This window comes from Amyelois transitella, chromosome 2, assembly GCF_032362555.1.
Source record: "Amyelois transitella isolate CPQ chromosome 2, ilAmyTran1.1, whole genome shotgun sequence".
Taxonomy (NCBI): domain Eukaryota; kingdom Metazoa; phylum Arthropoda; class Insecta; order Lepidoptera; family Pyralidae; genus Amyelois; species Amyelois transitella.
The window spans coordinates 3,643,985-3,666,463 of record NC_083505.1 but is presented as its reverse complement, the minus strand read 5'-3'; the positions used below and the strand labels follow the sequence as shown (position 1 = coordinate 3,666,463).

Sequence of the window (22,479 nt, the reverse complement as noted above, 5' to 3'; positions counted from 1 at the left end):
ACTTAGCGTAATGGTTTTGATGTTGCATTTCCCGCTTTGTGCATCGCGTCGGCTGCAGTGCACGATGCTATTGCAATCTTGACACACTTTCCAATGTTGTTGTTATGCACGCTTGCAAAACACAATGCAAGCAAATAGATACATGCGTTAAAATCTCATTTTATTTGAATCAGCAATACTATGACACCAAAACTACACAAATTGCAACGTTGCTTACAATATAACGTAAGAATACTCTATAAACAATTACGAGTTGTTAATTTACCGTTTCCTCGTCAAACGTTAAATATTCTCTTTTATTTTCCCTGCTCTTTTTCACGTCAGGCGCTTAATTGTTTTCTGCCCTTTAAAACGTAATATGTGCGGTATTTTCGACATTTTTAATTAAGCATAGCAAAGTAAACAAAACAAAAATGATATGTCACCGGTTCGTGTTTTAAACGTGGATGCGGAGTTAGTTGGCGGTGTAAGGGTCTGGCTCAATTAACCAAATGAACTTGACGTTACGTGACAAGTGTGACAAACCCCTTTATTAGGCTTATTCCGCTTTAGTCTTACACTTTACATTATTCGATTAGATTTTAGTATTCAGTTGAAGGTGAAGCTGACTTGCGTAACAAAAGGCGTAAAGTATCAAATATTTTTGCTATCTACATAGTTTTGTTTTTGTAACATGTGTGATTGGCACATTAGAAGCTACTTAGCTGTGTATGGGTAGGTACGAACTCATTTAATTAGCATGTAAATACATACTTCAACTATTTGACAGATAGAGAAAATTACCATATTCGCGCAAATACTGTTTAGAAGCTAAACTGAAACCATTTACACGAAGCGTGATATGAAATGCGCGGGAAATGTTAATTTCTAAAACAAAAACATAAATAATAGTAATTTTCCAAGGTCACTGCGAATTAACTCATTCGTAGTATGTTTAATGACGTAAACAAATAGAAACATGCGAGGATATATGGTCCGACGACATTCTATGTTGTGTTTCTCGTTATTGACCATGAAATTTTCCAATGTCATTTAAAACGCTACGTCTTTGCCTTTGGATTTTCTTTTTTTAACGCTGATTATGTCATTATTGACAGAGATTTGTTTGATGTTGCTTCAGGTATTTTCGTGAAGATTAAACATGGCTACATGAGTTAATCATGTGTTTGGTTTTGATAATATTAATTTCTTATTTTATAACACCCAAAAAGATAAATGACTTTTAATCCTGTCTATAAATAACTATTCTTTTGCAGTCGGGTAAAAAAGCCTTTTTATAAAAATTCTCGATGCGGATGTTGAGCGGTCGAATTGTGGAAAGGTGAAGGTCGTTGATGAGTCACTGAGCGGCTGTCCAACCAGGAGGAAAATATTTATATTTTTATGAATAATTTTGCATTAGTATCCAGATTGATATTTAATTGGGGAATTTAAAAAAAAATCGTAATTTGTTTAATAAGTTTCGCCTGTGCATTGCATATATGGCATAACTAAGAAGGCCAATTAGGACGCATAAGTGAGTTTTGGAGGAAAAATAAGCGCATACTTTATCCGCAATCACTTCCGCGTTCTCTGACAAGCTACAAAACTCGTGCAGAATCTAGTAAACAAACGCATTAATTATACGCACCGTTTCAGTAAATTGCTTTTAGATTTATTTCCTCAATAAGTTTGCTCCCCATTTTGTATAGCAACGTGGCCATCTAAGCAAATTACGTCACTTTGATGAAAAGGTGTTGAAATTAATTAGATGTATAAAGTTAATACTTGGAGAAAATTATTATCTTACCTAAACTTGGTATAACAACAGAAATCTCGACATCATTTATCTCCTATTACACCCGTTTTATTTCTAGAATATCCGAAGAAATGGTCTTAAATTTCTCGTCATAAGAGACTATAAAAAGCTCGAGGTTAGGCTATAAACGCATTAGGTCTACCTTGACCTCTACGCGAATACGAACCGATGTCAAGGCTCCCAACGTAGTTATTGATGCTTTTCGCAGCGATTTCATTACAATGGGTAGCCCGTCCCCCCTAGCCCTGACACAAAATAGCCAATTGTCCCGCTGTTAGCTATTTCACTCAGTGTTTTATGCAGCTAAATTAGTTTTAGCTGTCTGGGCGAGTCTCGACTGTAAACGAGGAGTAATGTAATTCTTTCCGCCTGTAAGGGTCTATGACTCATTGTTGGAATAGATGAGATCTAGAATTGTGTGCGAAAGGGTTATTTGCTGACATGGGTTTGTTAGTTCTATGAAGAGTCGTCATTCGGGTATACTGCAATGTGGGCTGGGCGGGTGACGGCCGGGGGGAACCGAAGGGGAGCTGAACTTGAAAGGTCAAGTTCCGAAAGTTTGCAATTTGCCTTATTGGGCTTCTGCCGTCGATGGCTCCATTTGAACTCAATTATGAACTTAATACTCCGTTGTTATTGATTCGGTCGGCTTCTTCGACAGGTTCTGTTTCTGAATGTATTTTGTAATATTTGGCAGATTTTTTTTTTACCTGAAACATGAACTCAAAGAACGACACAAGGAATGTACGTGTTAATATCAAATTGCTCTTAGTACTATCTATCAAAAATAAATTGGTAATTATAATCTAAACGTGTTAAATATGTGCAGAAAGTATTAATATAGCAGTTTTTTTTTGTTAAGCGTAAACATGTGCTAGCAGAAATACACTTTCTAATCTAAAAGTGAATCCATATTTGCGTTATCTGAAGATAGGGACCAAGGTCGGATTGTATTTGCCATTGAATAGTTACAGTATGAATAGTCAGGAAAACACATCATGTTAATGTAGCATAAAGTGATTGAACATAAAATCATCACTCCGTAAAAGCAGATACCATTATCTAATCGCACGATCTGTTATATATAAAAACTGTCAATCAAACTTTGTTATGGATTTTGGGTATAAGAAGCCAAGGGTGGCAAGCCTCCGCTGTGTCTAAATTAATTCCATTACAGTCATTTTCATCTTCTGAACTCGTCAAATTGATGGCATGGTCGTCTTTCAGACACTTTGCGGAATTACATTTTGATTTTACTCCCCGTGTGCACCATGGGTTTTTGATGTGTTTACGATTTCAGGCGATACAAATTGGATTACTGTGTTTGGATGCGTTGGATTTCACGTCTAATTATAATTTAAATAGAAAATAATAGGTCTCTTTTGCCAAATTAAAACCTAAGTAGTTATCCAATTTAATTTTCGTTTAACTGAGATACCTACCTTAATTTATAGTATTAGTGGGTATATATAATGTATTTAAAAAAAATTGTGAGTTTTTACTTTAGTTCAAAATGTAAAATTATGATTACCTATCTGGTTAGTAAGTTTTCCATTACGTTTGTTTGTTTACGAACTGATTATGACTGAACTATGAATAAGCTTATCGACTTCATTGTGAAATATCAGACTGTGGAATTATATTTACCATATTTTTTAAAAATAACATTTTTATATAGTAAGGTACAAATCCATATCATTCGCTTTCATTGGAAACAAGAAATAATTGCTTGTGTAATGATGACGCGCTTTGGTTTGATGTTTAATTAGCAATTAATACTTAATGTAAAAATAATGCATTATAATTAGTACAGTTACGATCTACGTACACTTTTCGGCCTCTGCTGTAGTATGCTGAAATAGAAGCACTGCCTAGTCTAGACCTGTCTTTTCCATTATTATAAAAACCTTGCAATAATTGAGTATGTAAATTATAATAAACAAGAATGAATGTAATAAGTGCCGTGTAGTTTCCCGCATCAATAAAAAAAACTACTCCATCTCGTTCCAATGTATGTCGTAAAAAAAAGAGTAATTGGTTCTTTAAGTCGATAGCTACTTGTCACTATTTGAATCTCAATTCTACTATAACTGAAAGTGGCCTATCAGTCATTTCGAGACTATCGGTTCTGTCTACCCCGCAAGGTTTATAGACGTGGTTATATGTAATGCATTTACATAAACAATAATTAATGTATATATACTTACGAACGTTTCTTTGGTTCTTTGACACCAGTACTGTGGTACAGTTCCATGATGGAATTTACTCAGTCAGCACCGCAACTTAGCTAGAATGATCAGGTTGAAACTAAATGCAGTAATAACATTACGTAAGTGTTGTTGCTCGCCTACCGTATCTATCCCTAATGCAATATCCTCTTGATCTACGCAGTAAAGTAGTCGTAATCGTAAATTAACACCTATGTACAAAGTGCGTGTTGAACCAGTGACGACATCTGGGGCAGTAAACAAGATTAGGTACGTTGACAGTGTAACAACACATAAACATAGTACTTACGAACTAAACTGGAACTAGAACGGTACTGGATGTAAAAGATGAGTCAGAATAAAAGGTAGTTAAAACTTTGTAATTAAATCTACATAGCGAGAGAGTCGCATCATTGTTATACTTGATTGCTTCCTTAGCTGTTGACTTCAAAATTTAGGGTTATATCATACAAAAAGCCTCATGTGTGTTTACTGGGTGATTAAAAGTAGAGGGAATCTCATTTTGCAGAACTAGTATGTTGCCGGAACTATTTTACTCAGCTGTAAATGTTCATTTATTATAATACTTTTCTTAATGATTTACTAATTAAAAACTAAAGTGAATACTCCGCTATCAGCCACGCTTTAGGTATAAACTGGAAAACATCAATCTACACAATTTTTTGTTAACAAAATAAATCTTTCTGACAATATGTTATTGTAAGTTTTCTCGAAAAAAAAAACTGATTTTTTCGATCTTAAAAAACGAGCAGAATAATATAACTCCATACATAAGCACTGGTTAGCGCATACGAAGATTTGTACTAACGAAGAGCGATATTTTAGGAAACCTAAAAGAAGCCGTTTTCTCCCTAGTATTGTCCATGTTCCGTAGAAGACGAAGGTAATCTTATTACGTCGCGAGGAGTCGAGGCTTCATAATAACTTGCACCTCAGCGGAGGTGGCTTAACGGGTCTCTGACGAGTTGTAAGCGAACCACAAAATTTAATAATTTACCTCTTTGTTTCTATACTTTGAACCTGTCATGAATGTCGGATAAGTTAGCTTACATTCTGCTTTTTATCTCTAGTTTTATTTTTATTAAACAAACCTGTAACAGATAAACATGTGGTGGTACATGATGATAAAAGTTGTGTATTTTCACAATGCAATATAACTTTTTTAATAACCTGCAAACTTTGCGTTCGATGAAAGTTGTTGTAAGTTGTTGCTGGTTGTACAAAACTTCCTTATCTTGTTCTCGAAAATTCTAAATAACAGATATGATTAGTTCATAAAGAAATATTGCTTCGAGGGGGAATTTCTGGTATGATGCTAAGTATGAGCGTACATTATAGATAACTCGATAACGAGCCGGCCCTCGGCGGGTTGGATCCAACCTGTAAACAGAGGTCATGTACCTGTTTAACTGGATACGCCTCGAAAATACCGGAATGACATTTAAAACTCGCACACTAGACTTCAGCCGAGATTTCTCGGTACATATTTTAATTCGATTCAAAAATTAATAATGACACAGTAAGTCATTGAAAATTTTAACTCGTCTTAAGAAAAGAAGTAATGCAGTGACTTATCACATTATACAAGGTGGAAAGTAAATAATATTATTTATTAAGAGCACAAAGAGAAAATTCATAAAGGTTCATAACGAACACGAGGAATTTTGCGCCGGATGTGTCCACGTACTATCTCCAGGGACACGCCGCTAATACTCTCTTTTTGCCACCATCCGATCAAAGGAAAGGACACTCACATAAGCTCCGAGCAATTCAATTAATCCAACGTTAGATTACATACTGCCGTTGCCGTGTCCATGTACGGAGCTTTTTAGGTGCCCGCTCAATCTGTGTTCAATTTACTATCGAGGTCACTCGATAGCGCTATGCATGCACCGACGTCATCACGATTAATTGAATAAATTCCTCACCCGAGAGCGGTAACTATTATAAATGATTACTTAGTAAAGTTAATTATGTATGTTTAGCTTTAAGCCTTCAGTCGATGGTGTTACTCAGATACCGTGAACCGTGAAGTTTCGTAATCTTGGACTCGTCGGGTTCATCATCCTTGGGCGACCTTGCAGCTGCTTTAAATTCAGTTAAATTGGCCACAAGAGGCGGGCATGCGTCACCGGGGCCGATGCGCTCAGTTTTGCAATGAATATGAAACGATAACATAAACATATCACTAGCAGATAACCAAACGGCCCAAACTGAGTCGATGATGTTGCGTTCACTTTGTCCAGAGCACAGCCACAGTACAGAACCGGACCAACTAGTTACAACGTAATTCCACCTGTAACGGATAGATGCTAGTTTTTACAATAGTTGCGTGTGGATTGTACAAGTATGGATACTAGTACTTGGCACACAGCTTCTATTCTGGGTAAGATATACATGTGCGTTTATAAAAGTCAGCGTCACGCCCTAGCTTTGTAAGTCACCGCTATTGACCAAATATTAAAATCCATTGTTAGGAGAAGCGAATCAGTGAAAGAGAACTGTATCCATAGTTCTAAAACGTGATTGTGTACGTAAGTAAAACTAAATATATGGTCGGCACCGCACAACCACTGGTAGAATTTCCAATTTAGTATCAGATGTCCGAAATAGAATGGATTCTCGCCAATTCCTATTTCGCTTTTCTTTGTGAAGCAGGTGATTGAAAGGCGACGGGTGTCCGTCCCGGAGGCAAAAGATAAATTCAGGATTATCAGTACGCAGCTGACTGCCCGCTCGGAAAATTGAAATTTTCGCCTCTATCCAGTGTTTATTCCCCTCTTGTTGATTACATTCACGGTATGCTTTGAGTCTGGCGAATTTATGACGGCCAGTTGCAGCTGTAACGATATCGTGAACTCTTTGAAGTCTTTATCGTCAGGTGTAAAATTTAACGTAGATTTATGTTAGCAAAAATAAAAAGTATGAGGAAATCGGTCGCATATATATCTGGGTCGGTGTGGCTGTCGTTGGCGCGAGGCGGGAAGCAATTAGGCCAAGCCAATAAAGTATCGCCATTAACGAACACTGGCCGTTCCTCCGCATCTGCTGCGCTATCCGATGTATTTTCATATTCCGTGTCCGCAAAAATGGCCGGATGATATTTCAATTATTCATGCGCCAGCTTTCAGTTCATTCACTCTATTTTTCTAGTTAGCTTTGAATCGCCGTATGGTAGCAGTTCTATGTTTGGTCTGTTATTATTTTTGGGCACTTTCTTTGACATTATTTCTTGATACTTTTTTGACTAATCACTGTTTATTCCACGACTGATAAGGGTAGTATTTACTGATACAAAATTTTTTTCTGACAATTTATAAAAAAAGATATTCAATAGGCAAAGAGCTTTGAAATTATAAATCTTTAACTATAAGACGAGGGGCAAGCAATTCTTCCATTCCCGGCAGCGGCCATCGGAGTCGTGTTGAACGTTTTTTACTGAGCCTGTGTCAAGTCAAGTCAAACAAAAGGCGGCACAAAGCGGAGAGAGCGGCCTTTGTACGGGCACGAGAGCGGCGGCACTTACCTCTGACATCGGTGACGACGCTTGTCCACCGGGACTGAGGACGCGGGGATCAAACTGGGTCTAAACATTACAATGTATCTTGAATATTACATTTAAATACAAATTCGAAAACTGTTTATTTCAATCCGCAAGTCAACGTCTGAGAAATTAAATAAACTAACTAGTGATAACTTGTGGGAGCTCAGGAACACTAAACTAGACTGGAGCCTCTATCTTGGGCCACCAGGTCCCCCATAAATGATATAGTTATAAAATTAAGGCAATATAAATTTAGGTGATGATAGAATTTTATAATACGAATTCAATACATTATTTCTATTTAAATACATATTACAAATAAAAAAGGTGGCATGGAATAAAAAACGGTCAATTTTGTTTCACTCGCACGATTTTCAGCGCAATGATAGGAAATTAAACTTTCCATATAATATGTTTACGCACTTGTAAAGCATACCGTTAAAGGACGTTATTTCTATCGTTTGCATTACAGAATTATTAATATTATATCCACATCTTCCCCCTTAGCTTTATACAATGGTTATTACCGTATTAAACTAAAAGGTTCGTCCTCAGGAGCGTTATGAGGCATCAAGTCGCGGAAATGATCCATTGTGGTGGATCTCCTCGCGGTGTAGTATGGGGTCCGAGGCTATTTGCGTTATGATGACGTGTTAATGGAGTGCCGCTGTGTGCGAATTTCGGATGCTTTTAATGAAATATTGGTGTTGAAGAAAAATCTAAGTATACACCATATTATTAAGAAGTAAAGTAGGTCCCTTTGATTGTTCGTTTGTAAGGTCTAATCTTCAGCAATACTGAACCGAACGATCATGAACACCGTCAATAAGGTACATTATCTGCGGGTGCGGGTGGGTGTCACGGGTGAAGCCGTGGCGGCCCGCTGCTAGTATAATACATAATACTACTTAAATTTCCCAGTTTCTTTTTTAATTTCCTTTTTTACAGATTAAGGTTGATTATATTGGCAAGAAAATATATTTTACTTTGTATAAAAATAAAAAAAAGCTAGTTTTACATTGTATCGAGTTACTATTCAGTTTAATGTTGATAATTTTTACATGATTTAGACAATATTCATGCAAATTAGTTCAATTTCAACGTGGACTTACTAAATATGAAACAGTTACTAGGAGTCTTAATTATTAACAATAATTGCTATGTAATAAACATTTATTTGCTAAGAAACACCTTTAGTTAAGTCTTCATGCTACCATTCCACATGCCATTACGAATAACGAACCAGGTGTATAGACAGACAGACATGCTATTGCCCTTTATAAAGCAGCTGTTTGAGACGTGTACCAGAACTTTTTGTTTCTCGTACAAGTACGCAATGTCCATGAGTACTTGTCTATATTTAGTTTCAATACAAGCTTGCCGATAAGTACTTACATGAATCAAAGTACTTAATTGTATCTGCCTTCTTGCCAGTGGCTTATATATCACTTTCTATCTTATTTGATGTTTATCTCAATTCTTGATTTCATTTCTGAATGATGAATGCCAACTTGCATTTTTAAGTGGAGGATAACTAGGAATTGTAGATATAATAGTAATAAAACGCCCGGGGTCGAGTTTTTTATTACATTATATATTTAATTATTTCTCTGTGGATTAATATACTTACCCTGCTGTTCTCATGATGATATTATGAAGGCTTAAAATAATCTTATCTGAAAACTTCATATCCATTAGCAAAATGTACCATCATAGACGTGTGTTTGTCGTTTCGTTAAATATTTGACTAATATGCTTTAGAATATTTGATGAAATTACGCCACTCTGCTGAAATGTTAATCATTCTGTACAAACGCCTACCCTTAGCCCCCGAGGAAAGCTTAATCTTCCAATAGTTTGCGAGTAAACTGCACAATAAGCATACATAATCTGAGCTCTGACGTTAAACAAACCAAAGTTTATTACAGCTTTAGGAATAAACTATTATTTTTATATTCTTGTCGTATTAAAACAAATTCAGAGTCAGTCACTGTTAGTTCTTTTTAATTTTAAAATTTAACCTCATGTTCAGTAAAAATTTATATTTGGTACTGAATGTAAGTATCAAATAGTAACTACAATAAAATTTCGTTTCATAGCTCCCAATTTCAATGGTTATCGTCGCTACTGGACGTAATCATTTTCGGAGTCAACGACCGTCCACGGTTGACCGAACTCGTCGCGATCTGATTGTCCCAATAGATTTGCATGCGTTAGAGCGTCCGAGCTGAATGTGGTGCGTTTGCGCACCCATGCTCATCATAATTGCTGCTATCAGGTTGGCAGACCGTGCCTCTCGTACGCTTGTCATATGCAATCTCTTAAAATGTCTATATACATGTTACACATCGAGACTTTATTTAAAGTCCCTAAGTCCTTTCTCCTATTATCCTATTGCCACTATTATTTTCTTTAAATTGTGTTAGAGCTCTTATGGTTAAAATAGCTGTTGGTATTATGTAGTATGTTGAAATAAATTGAGTCCTAAGTTAAAATAAATCTTTAAATCTTATGTAAAGAATATACCAAATAATACAAAACATACGGCAACTAAATAAAATTAAATATCGTGGTGCGCACATGTAAATGAAAAGCCGGAATTCACTCATAATTTAGGATACAAGATACTTTAGCTTTGTGTTTATTCGTGGGTTACATATTAGTTATGTACAAATGAAAACAACAACCCTCTTTTTATAGAGCTTCTCTATGGTTAATAAAGATAATCATATAACTGGCTCTAATTCCATTATCAAACATACCAAGCTGAAATTGTATGGTTTCGTGGGGAAATTAAACGCGGCTGCAACGAACATTTCGCAACTCCACAAATTTGTTGATTTCGCTTGTTTACCTTTTTGATTAGTTGCGCTTGTTTATTTATTTAGTATTTACGTAAATGAATACTTTATGGGCCAGTTGGGTGAATATCGTGTGCTGTCTTTATATAAAAATAAACGATCAAATCGTTTTTTTTTTATCTAATAATAGATAAAAAAAAACGATTTGATGTTTTAATGTTCAGCGTTAAAATATGGTCGTCAATGAAATATGTAAAAAAATATTATTATATTTAATGTTAATTAAAACTTATGTATTTTGCATATTGTCACGTTCTGCGAGTTACGGCAATATGACGCGCCGGCAGTTAAAAACATTTTTCCCATAGGGAATTAGCTAAATAATACACGATAATTGAATCTTGTTGTTTAACCTCGGTAATTGTTGGTTCTTGGTTTTTCCACTAATTGCCCAAATGGTTTATCGGAGACCAGTGAAATGGGCCACGCCTGTCGTGATGTAAGTACTTACTTGACACCCGAACAAACAGGCAAATACTGCTCATTGTTTTTGTGACTGTGTACAAAACAATTGCATTATCAACGGCGTGAATCACCGTTGTATTGTTTACCACCAACGTGTCTCGGTCGGTGACATATTTGGAGATGCGCGTTGTGAAAGGATGTGACAGACTAAAAATTTGTGAAACTGTAAACAAACTCGTTTATTGATAGTTGTGAAATGGTGAAAGAATTTGCAATTCATGAAACACTTGTAATCTAAACTGAGAGACTTATCAGATCAAATGCTAAACATTTGTTACTTCGGTACTTCACAGATTTCTTCACTTTCTTCCTGTTTTCGAACAACTATATCTTTTGAATATTCTCTATGTGTGTTCTTGTTCGAAGAAACGAGAAAAGATACCGAAGCCTTAAAACGACAACGAATCTAGCGAAAAGGCGAAACTTGTAAACTATCGTTCCCAAAATATCGCTTACATCCATTAGATGACCTTTTGGGGACTACATTTCTTGTTTCAAGCTAAATATAATACGATCGATACTATTTGATTACGCTCGTGAACTTGGGAACTTTTATGAAGACTTGACAGATGAATTTGTGAATGATCAATGCTGGGGTAATCAATCAAGCTGAGTATCGGTTACGCCCGCATCCATTGACATGGAAGCTCATCGATTGTTGGTGAAGTTGCAACATTGTGCTTGTATAACCTGATTCCTTTGTTAGCGTGAGTCATAGCTGAGTGAAGAACTGCTAGGGTATCAGGTTGTGGTCCGCGGGTGGAATTAGGTACTATCGGGAGACATAAACCTGACCGACTACGGGTTTCGGTTGATTTGGTATAGTGGGACCCTTTATCCGAAGTTTATCTACCTCATATTGTAATACCATACTCAATGTAGGTTACATTAAGCGCAAGTAAGTCTTTTAACGGTTTTTTTTTAACTTATGCATTATCATTTCATGATGACTTATAAGTTAATGTAATCAATGGTTTGTATGCTTTATTGTTATGTGTATAGTACTCAAATTACGGAGCTACCGTACCACCGATCCCTAAATGAACGAAGATATAATAGTTTTATGATCATCGTGTTCTGTAAATTTATAAATATGATTTCATTTAATCTTACCATAGCATTAAAGAACGTTATGTGGTAATTATTGAAAGAAATCGTTTACAATCAATCTTTTAACAAGCAAAAAATAAATTTTATCGAGAGATAACAATACATTTGTCATTTGACCTTGTATATTGCACGCACGAGCTAAAATTCTTTCAAAATGATCTATTTTAGATGTAAACAAAAAATTGTGATACTCGTTTACGATTGAGAAAATTGATATAACATCCGATTTGTTGTTAGTTAGTTGTGCAAAATGTCCCATTAATTTAAACTAGATATTTCAAAACACCCTCAACTCTAGACTAAATATTCAAAGAGCGGATTCCAGGGATGAAGTTAGTTCATAATGAGTGGCTTGCATAATGCGCATTCCCTAGAGACGCGTCCTTGTGTGCGTGTCGTTTGTTTATTGTGAAACAAAACAATGGCGGCTTTCTATTCCCAGATAAATCGTCGCGAATACGAATGATGAAGCTACGATCGATGTAATGCAATGACGCCATACATTGCCACGGGTATCAGTACGGATAATTCTAATTATGCCCGCCTTTATCGTTATCAATCCACTCGCGGTACGAAGCTAAGTGCTCTATTGATTTATTGTCTGTGTCATAATAAATTTAGCCCGTGGTGTGTATTGTATGTAGCGCTCGAGTGCCACTTGTTTGTGCAATACAGAATTTTTATGAAAAATGTGTATTCAAATTTTTATTATATTTCATGCCATTTCTTGTAATCATATATTCTTTTTTTTAATAACTTTTTTAAGCTTCCACTTAAATCATTATTGAAGGATTAATTCTACTTCCATTTTGTATAACGGGGCCCGAACCCGTCGCCCACCTTCCCTTCAAGTAATTTACTTGACAGCTATTACGAAATGGAAGCAGCTCGACATTTTGATCGCATCAGCGGTCGGCGGCGCGCTGCTATATTTACCGCTTAACCTTTTCCGCAAAGCTTCAGTTGCATTTATAATTAGAAGGACGTGTGTATGAATACATTTACTAGGGGATGCGACGACGACGGCTCCTGGCACGGCGGCCTCGCGACCTACATTATCAACGATGTCATTACGGCTGTTTGTTTGTAGTTTTCTGTAATGTCTACCATTTATTATGCGGATAATTTGATAGGCGAACTTGCACGAAGAGAGTTATGAAAGTGAATAAACCAAAATAAGAATGCTGGGTATGTGATAATTGTAAAGATATAGTTTCTTTGCCTGACTCTCTGGGATATTCTGATGTCTCAGAATATCAAATTAATCAAATTATAGTCACATTTACTTCAAACGAATTTTTAAATAGCAGTTTTCTCTATTGTGCTCATATAATATCGGTTAATAAGGAGATGACCGAGTTAAAATTACGACCTCGACACGAAATCCTCTGCGGTGTACCTCGCAAACTGCTCTATTTTCACATCACCTCAAATATTCATTCATGCCTCTCGACCTTAATGAACGTTGAGGACAACTTTAATGGATGAAAACCTCGTTTTATTTCCCATTTTAATTCGTAACGAGCCAGTGTTTATTTCATTCAAATGTCAAGTATTTAAAGAGTTATTAGATTCAAATGGCGTTTATTTTTTCCATGCTCTGGAGTAAAATATTTGCGAAAATTATGTTTGCTTTTCTCAATTAAAACATCCACACGACTTAACCTAAGCCGACGCGTTTTCGGTACATAATTTTGATAGTTTGACTTGTCATCTGAATGTGTTCGGTTTACACATTGTGATGATGAATACGGTAGGTAGGTAGGTACTGAAGATAAAACAGAATACTTGCTTCAGAGCTAATCAATACTTACCTACAACAGAATTACGTTTTACCTCGGTGATTTGTCAAGAATGTACTGGTTCATATAAAAATAATATACATACATACATACATACATATGGTCACGTCTAATAATATATTATATAGTATTTATCATTAATGCAAGCTTATTTATACATTTATTTTATTTACTTTGGAGTACCCAGTTTTGTATAGTTTGCCAATTAGTTAGCGGTTTTGTTGTATGTACCGGTTGCATATATCAGCTGTGTCTTGGCACTTCAGAATACGAACACCATATCTTTCTCATGGAAGTCGTGAAAGGCGACTAAGAGAAAGGCTAATAATTTGAAATTGATGTTGGCGATATGCTAGTAGCAACTTGTCACCATTTAAATCTTAATTCCACCATAAAGTCATACAAGTTGAATGTGGGTCTTCGGTCTTTTCAAGACTGTTGGCTCTGTCTACTCCCCAATAGATAGATATAAATGTGATTTTATGCATATATGTATTTATGTACCGGTTGCATTGTGATGTGACATGACACCGCCAGCGCCGCGGGTGGCGGTGCGTCGCGGTATAATGGCAGCACCATCGCGTGATCTCATTTCATTATAATAACCCACATCCTGGACATCTTCATAGCTCTAAATGAGGCCCCCCTGATGTTGATAAATAGATTGAAAACCCATCGACCCGAAAACCGTGATGGCCACCAATTTACCGGGTCAAACAAATCTATTACGTTGAACCGCCAAACTTCGATGTAAATTTAACATGACCTACATGTTTATGCGTTAATAAATAATATGATAGCGCTTAGGTACAATATGCAAAGTCCGGGGAAAAATTTAAATATATACATTCAGTCAGAAAAGTATCGGGAATGGATTATTTATTTATGGTTCCAAATTCAATTTTTTGTTTTTTTTGTTGTTGTTAGATTGGCACAACTGTTTTCCATTTTGGCGCGGAGTTTGAGTTGCATCTGTTGTTTACATTAAATACAGTGCTATTTTTAGTTATATCATATCTAGTGTGTATTGCTAATTTCATAATGGATAGAAACATCGAACAAAGAGTTTGTCTTAAATTTTGCATTGCCAATGGAATATCGTGTTCGGAGTCACTGAAAATGTTACAGAAGGCTTACGGTGAATCGACTTTATCAAAAACTCGTGCTTATGAGTGGTACAAAGCGTTCAAAAGCGGTCGAGATGTGATGGAAGATTTGCCTCGCTCTGGTAGGCCATTAACGTCTGCAACTGAAGTTAACATCGCAAAAGTGAAGGAAATAGTGACTGAAAATCCTCATTCAACTTTGAGAGAGATAGCCACCGAACTTTCTGTATCTCACGAGTCGATCCGTACCATTTTAACTAATAATTTGGGTATGAAACATGTTGCCGCTCGGCTAGTCCCAAAAGACATGAATTTTTTTCAAAAACTCAATCGCATGAGAGTCGCTGAGGACATGCTAGAACGAGTCAATTCCGACCCAACATTCATGAAACGCATTGTTACTGGTGACGAGACGTGGGTTTACGAGTTTGACATGCAAACTAGTCAACAAGCTTCGGAGTGGCGCCTTCCAACTGAACCGAAACCGAAAAAAACACGCCAAAGTCGTTCAAAAGTCAAAGTCATGTTGACTGTTTTCTTTGACTATCGCGGTGTTGTGCACTCGGAATTCTTGCCGGAAGGTCAAACGGTAAATAAGGAATATTATTTGAGTGTTATGCGGCGTTTAGGAGAGCAAATCCGACGAAAAAGGCCAGATTTGTGGAAAGAAAATTCTTGGATTTTGCACCATGATAATGCACCTTCGCACAAGGCCATCATTGTGAACGAATTTTTAACCAAACACTCAACAAATACCATCGAGCAACCACCATATTCACCAGATATGGCTCCAGCCGACTTTTTTCTTTTTCCTAAACTCAAATTACCACTTCGTGGCACCCGTTTTCAATCGGTAGAAGACATAAAAGAGAATTCGCGGCGAGAACTGACCTCAATTCCGGAAACAGCGTTTAAAAAATGTTTTGATGATTGGATTATTCGTTGGCGTAAGTGTATCGTTTCTAAAGGAGCATATTTTGAAGGTGATAAAATAAATTTGGATGAATAACAAACAGTTTGTGTATTATTGATCTTTTCCTGCTACTTTCTTGACAGAGTAGTATATATTTATATATGTATAGTAGGTGGTACTTATAATGAAACATTACAGGAGAGCAATTGAGGAATGATATTCTGATACAGCTTTCCCCTCCAGCAACCCATGGCTCTTCAGACCCAACTACGTGTTATACAAGAATCAAGACAGGATTGCGCTGCTCTCGTTTTATGCCTATGCTTTCTTCCTCCTCCTAGCGTTAGTCCTGGTTACATTTTCACCTCTCTGGTGACGCTCAGGGTGCACCTTCGATCATGAGCCTGGATATGTATAGAATATACCTGTCTATACCTTCTCCGGTAGTATTTCGAGGTCGTTTGAGGTCTTACACATCTCTGTTTGAAATAGCTTGTTCGATATGCTCGTCGCAGCTCGCAGCGCGTGCCCACCGACGGCAGTCTAGGCAAATCCTATCCATTGTGTGCGGTGACAATGGTTCCGGTGCTAATTCAAGGACAGAGTGCTATTGTCCCGCTGTTGCGCCGCTCCCGTGCTGTTTGTGTTATTGATGTACACATAATATTATTGCCTAATGGATTTGTCTATAGCTTGACATCATCGCCGGCGGTACCAAGCCTTTTCTTTCAGCTCTGTTTGTTTCTCATACGTTTCATATCATGTTTGTATAGAACAAACACGATTCGCTTTTCGATAAACAAATGGTGGTTTATTAAAATGAAACAGTTCTAATTTGATTTGATTCATCTAAAAATTAGTATAAAACTTTTGTTAGGTATCTATGCATGCATGCAGTAGGAAATTCTTTTTTCAAGCTTTGATCAAAAGCCAAGAATATAATTTATTCATATGCCTCTTTCCTGCAATTACTAGGAAAATTGTACGTTACCGCTATTGCCCGAAGTAGGTCATCTGTAAGGGAGTGAATTTCTTTTCCACCGTGCTGACGTAACAATTTACATTTTGCTGCCGGCGCACTTTTCAGGTCGCATGCGACTTGACGAATCTCACCAGTGTTTGCAAAACTGGCTTGATTTATTGCCGTGATAATAATTTCCGTGTTGAGGTAGGATCGTCTCGGGTATTATAACCCAATGGTAGACTGTTAGATAATGCTATTAGCATTAAGTCCGCCTATTGTACTTTACAAATTGTAATTGTTACAATAAAGAATAAATAAATAAATATAATGGCGTCTATTTGCAATGGTGCCATTTGTGGTGCTGTACACATAATCGACGGGTCACTTAGTCAGGATTAAAGGCAGGTATGCGTGATGGCATAGGTATACCTAAGGGTATATATACTGTACTTCTATACTGATATTATAAAAAGATTAAGTTAGTAACTTTAAATAGTTTGTAAGTGCCAATTTTCGGAACTGCAGAACTTATTTGATAATAGATAGATACTTATTTAATGATAGATAGATTATCTGCGGGTAGGCTTTATTATGACCACGAATGAAGCTGTGGTGGGCCGCTAGTCATCTATGTAGCTTTCGTATCGATAGAATAATATCGATTGTTTAATTCAAGTGTGAAGTAGGAAATTGATCAGAGCGTGGGAACGCTTATTAGAGTGTAAGAGTGAAGGGTATTTATACATGAAAACGTTAATTGAAAAGAAAAAAAATATATAACACTTTACGTTATTTTGAAAGGTGGAGTTATTTTGCAGTTGACCACGATCCAAGTAGGGAAACTAGTATCTAGTAAATATTAAAACTATATTGTGAGAGGTAATCTACTTCAAATTTATAAATCTTAAATTGTGTTAACATCTTAAGAACTCCTACCACAACTCAAACTGTTTCCTGAAGTTCCGCAAATCGATTAGACCAACCAATGCTATTTCAGGTGTTCGTTACGGCTCTCCCACAAGGTATTTTAATGGGAAAAGTTTGAACCTGGCCGTGTCTCGTTAAAAGATAATAGCCATAGAAGTTTTCACTTTTATTATCAACAATTATTTTCTTATTAAGATTGTTTTTCCTTTTCAAAGATTTTGTTTGTCGCGTCTATTTCTAATGATTTTTTTTCTCTGTTTCAGGTAATTGAATCACCTTTCGTCCTCTTGAATATAACAAGTGTTCAAGGTTCGTGGTGAGTGTTCCCAGATTGGACCACTTGAATAAATTTCAATTGTTTACTCTATTACGCATTAACGCTTGTTACGGCAAAGTTAGTTATCAAATGAGCTCACCGTATTTTTTTTTTAATCTCATGAAGGTTTCAGCAAATAAACCATGCAATACCGCTGTTTAATAATAACCAATTACTTTTCCTCGTGAAACTTGTTAGCGGTCGGATATTTCAAGCTGCATAGAGCACCTGATTTTAAATCACAAAGATCCTGTAAAGTAAATAACTTTTCAAATAATCAAATTAAAATCATAGTCAAGCCAAGGCAAATAAAGCTCTAGAGGATTCGTTTAGAGTTGTAATTTAAAATGTCTCAGGTCCAGATGCTCAAGGGACGTCTCTGATGGTCTATCGTGTTTACCCGTTTAGTACCGTCGCGTTTATTCGGTTCGTTGCTTCGGGTGAAGTGCAACGGGCTCTCTTAAATTGTTTACGTCTCCCTGCTCGGACCCGCTCGATAGTTGCTTCACCGCAATAAAAAAAAAACGCATTTTCCCCATTTTTTATTCCCACTCATTCTGTTGGAAAATGCTGAGCATACAGAGTGCTTTTTACGCTGAAATTTAAATGAACATTGTTGTGCCTTTCGTCCTCTTTGAAGCTGAATAAATCTACTAGAATAAATAGCTGTTTTATCATGCCATCCCATCAGATTTCGAGGTAAATTGTCTCATATCGACTTATCCTTGAGAAGGGATTTCATTATTAAACCCCCGGAGACCCGTCTATTACGTGGTAGGATAATCTCAAAGACTTAGCCACAAACATAAAAGCCTGCGATTTATCGCCAAAGCATTGAAAGATTGTTATTACGATGATTATGCTAAGCCCTAAGCGCTGGCAACTTTGTCAGACCTGTGTTCAACTTGTATGTGAACTTTTGCAAACTTGGTTTAAATATGGGAATCCTTCTGATAATTTTTATCGTGATGGAAATAAGAATTCTGTTCTTGATGAAAATGCTTTTAAACTCGATTGCAATGAAGTTAATTAATTAACGTGAAACTATTTATACTGTAAAAAGGATATAATGACTTCTCACAGCATATTATAGATACCGTTATTTAGCTCTTCCATCATAGCACAAAATCATTACTTACATAGGTACTTACACTAAAAATACAATCTCACTAGATAGAAATACATTGAAATGATCAGAATGCATAATTAATTATACAGGAAACTAGTTTGTTACAACGTAGCAATATGACCAAAACCGTAGATGTTATCTTTGTATTTGACATTTCTCGACCAATAACGGACCCGAATCACGTTTGTGGTAGAAACGCACATCTTCACATACAAAACATTTGTATGAGTGGGCTTTTTCTTTATATGAGGGCAATATTTACCTTCTTTGCAGGGACACAAATAAGGTAAATATCAGGACGATGAAAACAAGGTTGTTATCATTCCATTTTGTGGGATAATCATATTTTAACAAGCTCCAAATATGTATAATAAGTGCTTTGTAATCTTTATTCTTGCTCCAAGGGTCGTATCTAGAATACGGCCCACTTATTATATTTATTTTTTGCGTTAAGAAAATTCATTGTTATTTTTGTCATTTCCTTTTGCGGCTTGCGGCTATATCCCTTTTCTTCGTTGACAGGTAAAAATGAAAAGATTTACATTTCATTTCTGCGGTAAAGATTTTTCCCGACATGACAGTACATTGGAGTTTAATTAAATAAGTACATATCTTAAAGGTTATGTTATATGTTAAACAGATACAAATAAAGATGTCACCAATGATAACCTGAATTCATGTCATTAGTAGACCTAATTAATAACTAATTAATTTATGTGGTTTGTGGTAATAAATTTGCTTTCAATTAATATGGTGTCTTTAAAATGCCTACGATTTGTGTATATTTAAAAAGAACTTAATATTTGAAATTTAAGTGCCAGTATTTCCTCTTCAAGTAAAATAATTGTAACTCTCCTCTGAGTTATTCAATGTTTCACTGAAAGAAATCCCTAAATGGGATAAGTCCGCCTTTGTATATTTTGTCTTATAAATTTACCGTATTTCTGTGTTCTTTCGTATGTACAATAAAGATATTACAAACAAACAAACACAAAATAGGAAGTTAAATAACTTATTTGCACTTGAAAACATGAGAAATCAGATTTCATGGTGTCAGATAATAGTTACATCAGCTTTATTAGCATGATGCTATATATGCTGTAGCAAACTCTTTTTATTATACGGAGTCTTGTGCATATGTAATTTTGATCCTTTAATTAATTTAAATTAACAATTCTGCCCTGGTATAACTAAAATGCCGTTATCTGCCAAATCCTTGTTTTAAGTAAAACGTCAAAAACTGCGGTAAAAATTTAAACTGATGCCATTCATCAATGAGAACGCCTATTCATGACTTAAGGGTACCAAAAAGTCGTATATACAGATCGAAAGAGATTTTTTTTTCTTATTTTACTGGTAAAAAAAGGTGTAAATCCTGATGTCAGATAACGGCATTTTAGTTATACCACGGCAGAATTTTGCATCTAACGTGATAACTTAATTTAGTTTTGTTTTTAAATAGCAGCCGGGATGTTTACCCACAGAGTTCCTGCTATTTGTTAGCGTTTGACGGTTTTATTGCCAGCGTCCCGGTTACAGTACAAAATTAATGCTTTCAAATATCAGTTTGTGACGCACGTTTTTAATTGCTATCAAATAGATATTGAACCCGGGGGATAATTGATTATAGCTACGAATGATGGTTCGTTAATTTGTTTACGTAGTATATAAGTATAGTTATAAGAAAAGCAAAGTGACGTAAAAAGCCATATTAAATTTTCGGTTATATTAATTTTCGTGACTGTGTAAATAAGATCCGAATTAAATTCGTTGAATAACAGTATCAATGGCGCATAATAAAGGAACTGTCGCATAACACGGTGTGGGAAACGGAACACGGCGCAGGTCGTCACCGTCGCAACAGTTCCACGAAATCGGAACAATAGTGTCGCAATCGCACGGCCACATTAACGCACCGCGGTGCGGGGCGGGGACCCGTTAGCTGGGTGCACGCGATTCCCCGCGGAGAAACGGGATCATACGTGTAACATACATTGTGATCACACATTCCCGGAGCGGAAGGTAGTGACTACAACTTGTCAATTATCACGATGTCTACAGGTTTCTTTTGTTTCATCCATATTTTTTTATTCTTAAACGCAGGGTCGTCTTTTAAGGGAGCTTTAAATAATTACCTCTTTTCAACGTGTAATAGACTGAAGATTATTTGTAGCGCCGGTTTTTGTTGGATTACCTACTCTACTCCTAGTGAACATTCCAGAACTTTCTTAAATGGTAATGGAAACAGTTGCTTTGTTCAGGGAACTCGTGTACAGAATAAAACCTACAAGAGTGCTGCTCCGGGTTCTCGTTTTTCTTTCTTTTAATATGAATTTTTTTGAAGGGCATTTTTAAACTACAGAAAAAACAGAGAGTTAATTAAACATATTCTTACTTCGTGACAAGTGTAATACCTATAAATAATAGCTATGAATAGAAAATACTCAAAATATAATTGATTTAGTTTTCATTTCTATATTTCAATTTTCAAAACAAATCCTTTAAAATTAAAGTGTCCTTGTGGGCGGCATTTTGCTTTGTCACGTGTCTCTCAACAAACTGTTATTTATTCTGGCGTTCCTCTGTGGAATTTGTTTGTTGACAAAACAATTTTGTTGCTAGTCTTGGTCACCACCCACCAGGTAACGATTTGAGTTAAAGAAAATACACTGCATTATAATACTCGTACAACGTTATCTTATTCGAATTATAGAAGAATATGCTTTTAGTTGTTCCATGTTATTAGCGTGGGTTAGAAGTAACTGTTACTTGTATCTATTTATAACAATCGATTATATTTATAATGTTCAAAATAATATATTTTACAAGAACCAAATAAGAATATGTTTCGTCAAACGATAATAAAAGAGCTCGTACACGCGTAAGCTATTTTTAATTTTCCTCAACGTGTAGTTATTTTATTCAATTTCTGCTTCTGTCAACATAAAAGCTTATTTATTGTGAAGAAGAATCAGCATAATGGTATCCTTTATCATACAACATTTGTTATGCGAATATGAATATGTTATTAAAACCCCATGCCTCTTGGGATAAGGGCGGCAGACTTCCAGTTTTATTAGGATTTGATGGTGGGCGTAATTAATTCAGCGGTTCTTGTTAAAATTATCTTTTAAATAGACTTCATGTACAGAATCTTTAAGCTTTCGTTTAACATACTTATTTATTATTTTAAAATATACATTTATGATCTGATGTTTTTTTTTCATGTCAAGTCCTGTGTTCGATTGTAAAAGTTGTAGTTTACTCATCTTCATTACAGAAGAAAAAATCATCACATTCAGAAACATACACAATT

At 35.9% G+C, this 22,479-nt stretch overlaps 1 protein-coding gene across 1 annotated transcript in view; it reads left to right on the top strand.

Annotated features, from left to right (window-relative positions):
- The window catches only part of LOC106143132 (serine/threonine-protein kinase 26), an 81,708-nt gene that overhangs the window by 32,151 nt on the left and 27,078 nt on the right, over nt 1-22,479 (top strand). The window lies entirely within an intron of this gene.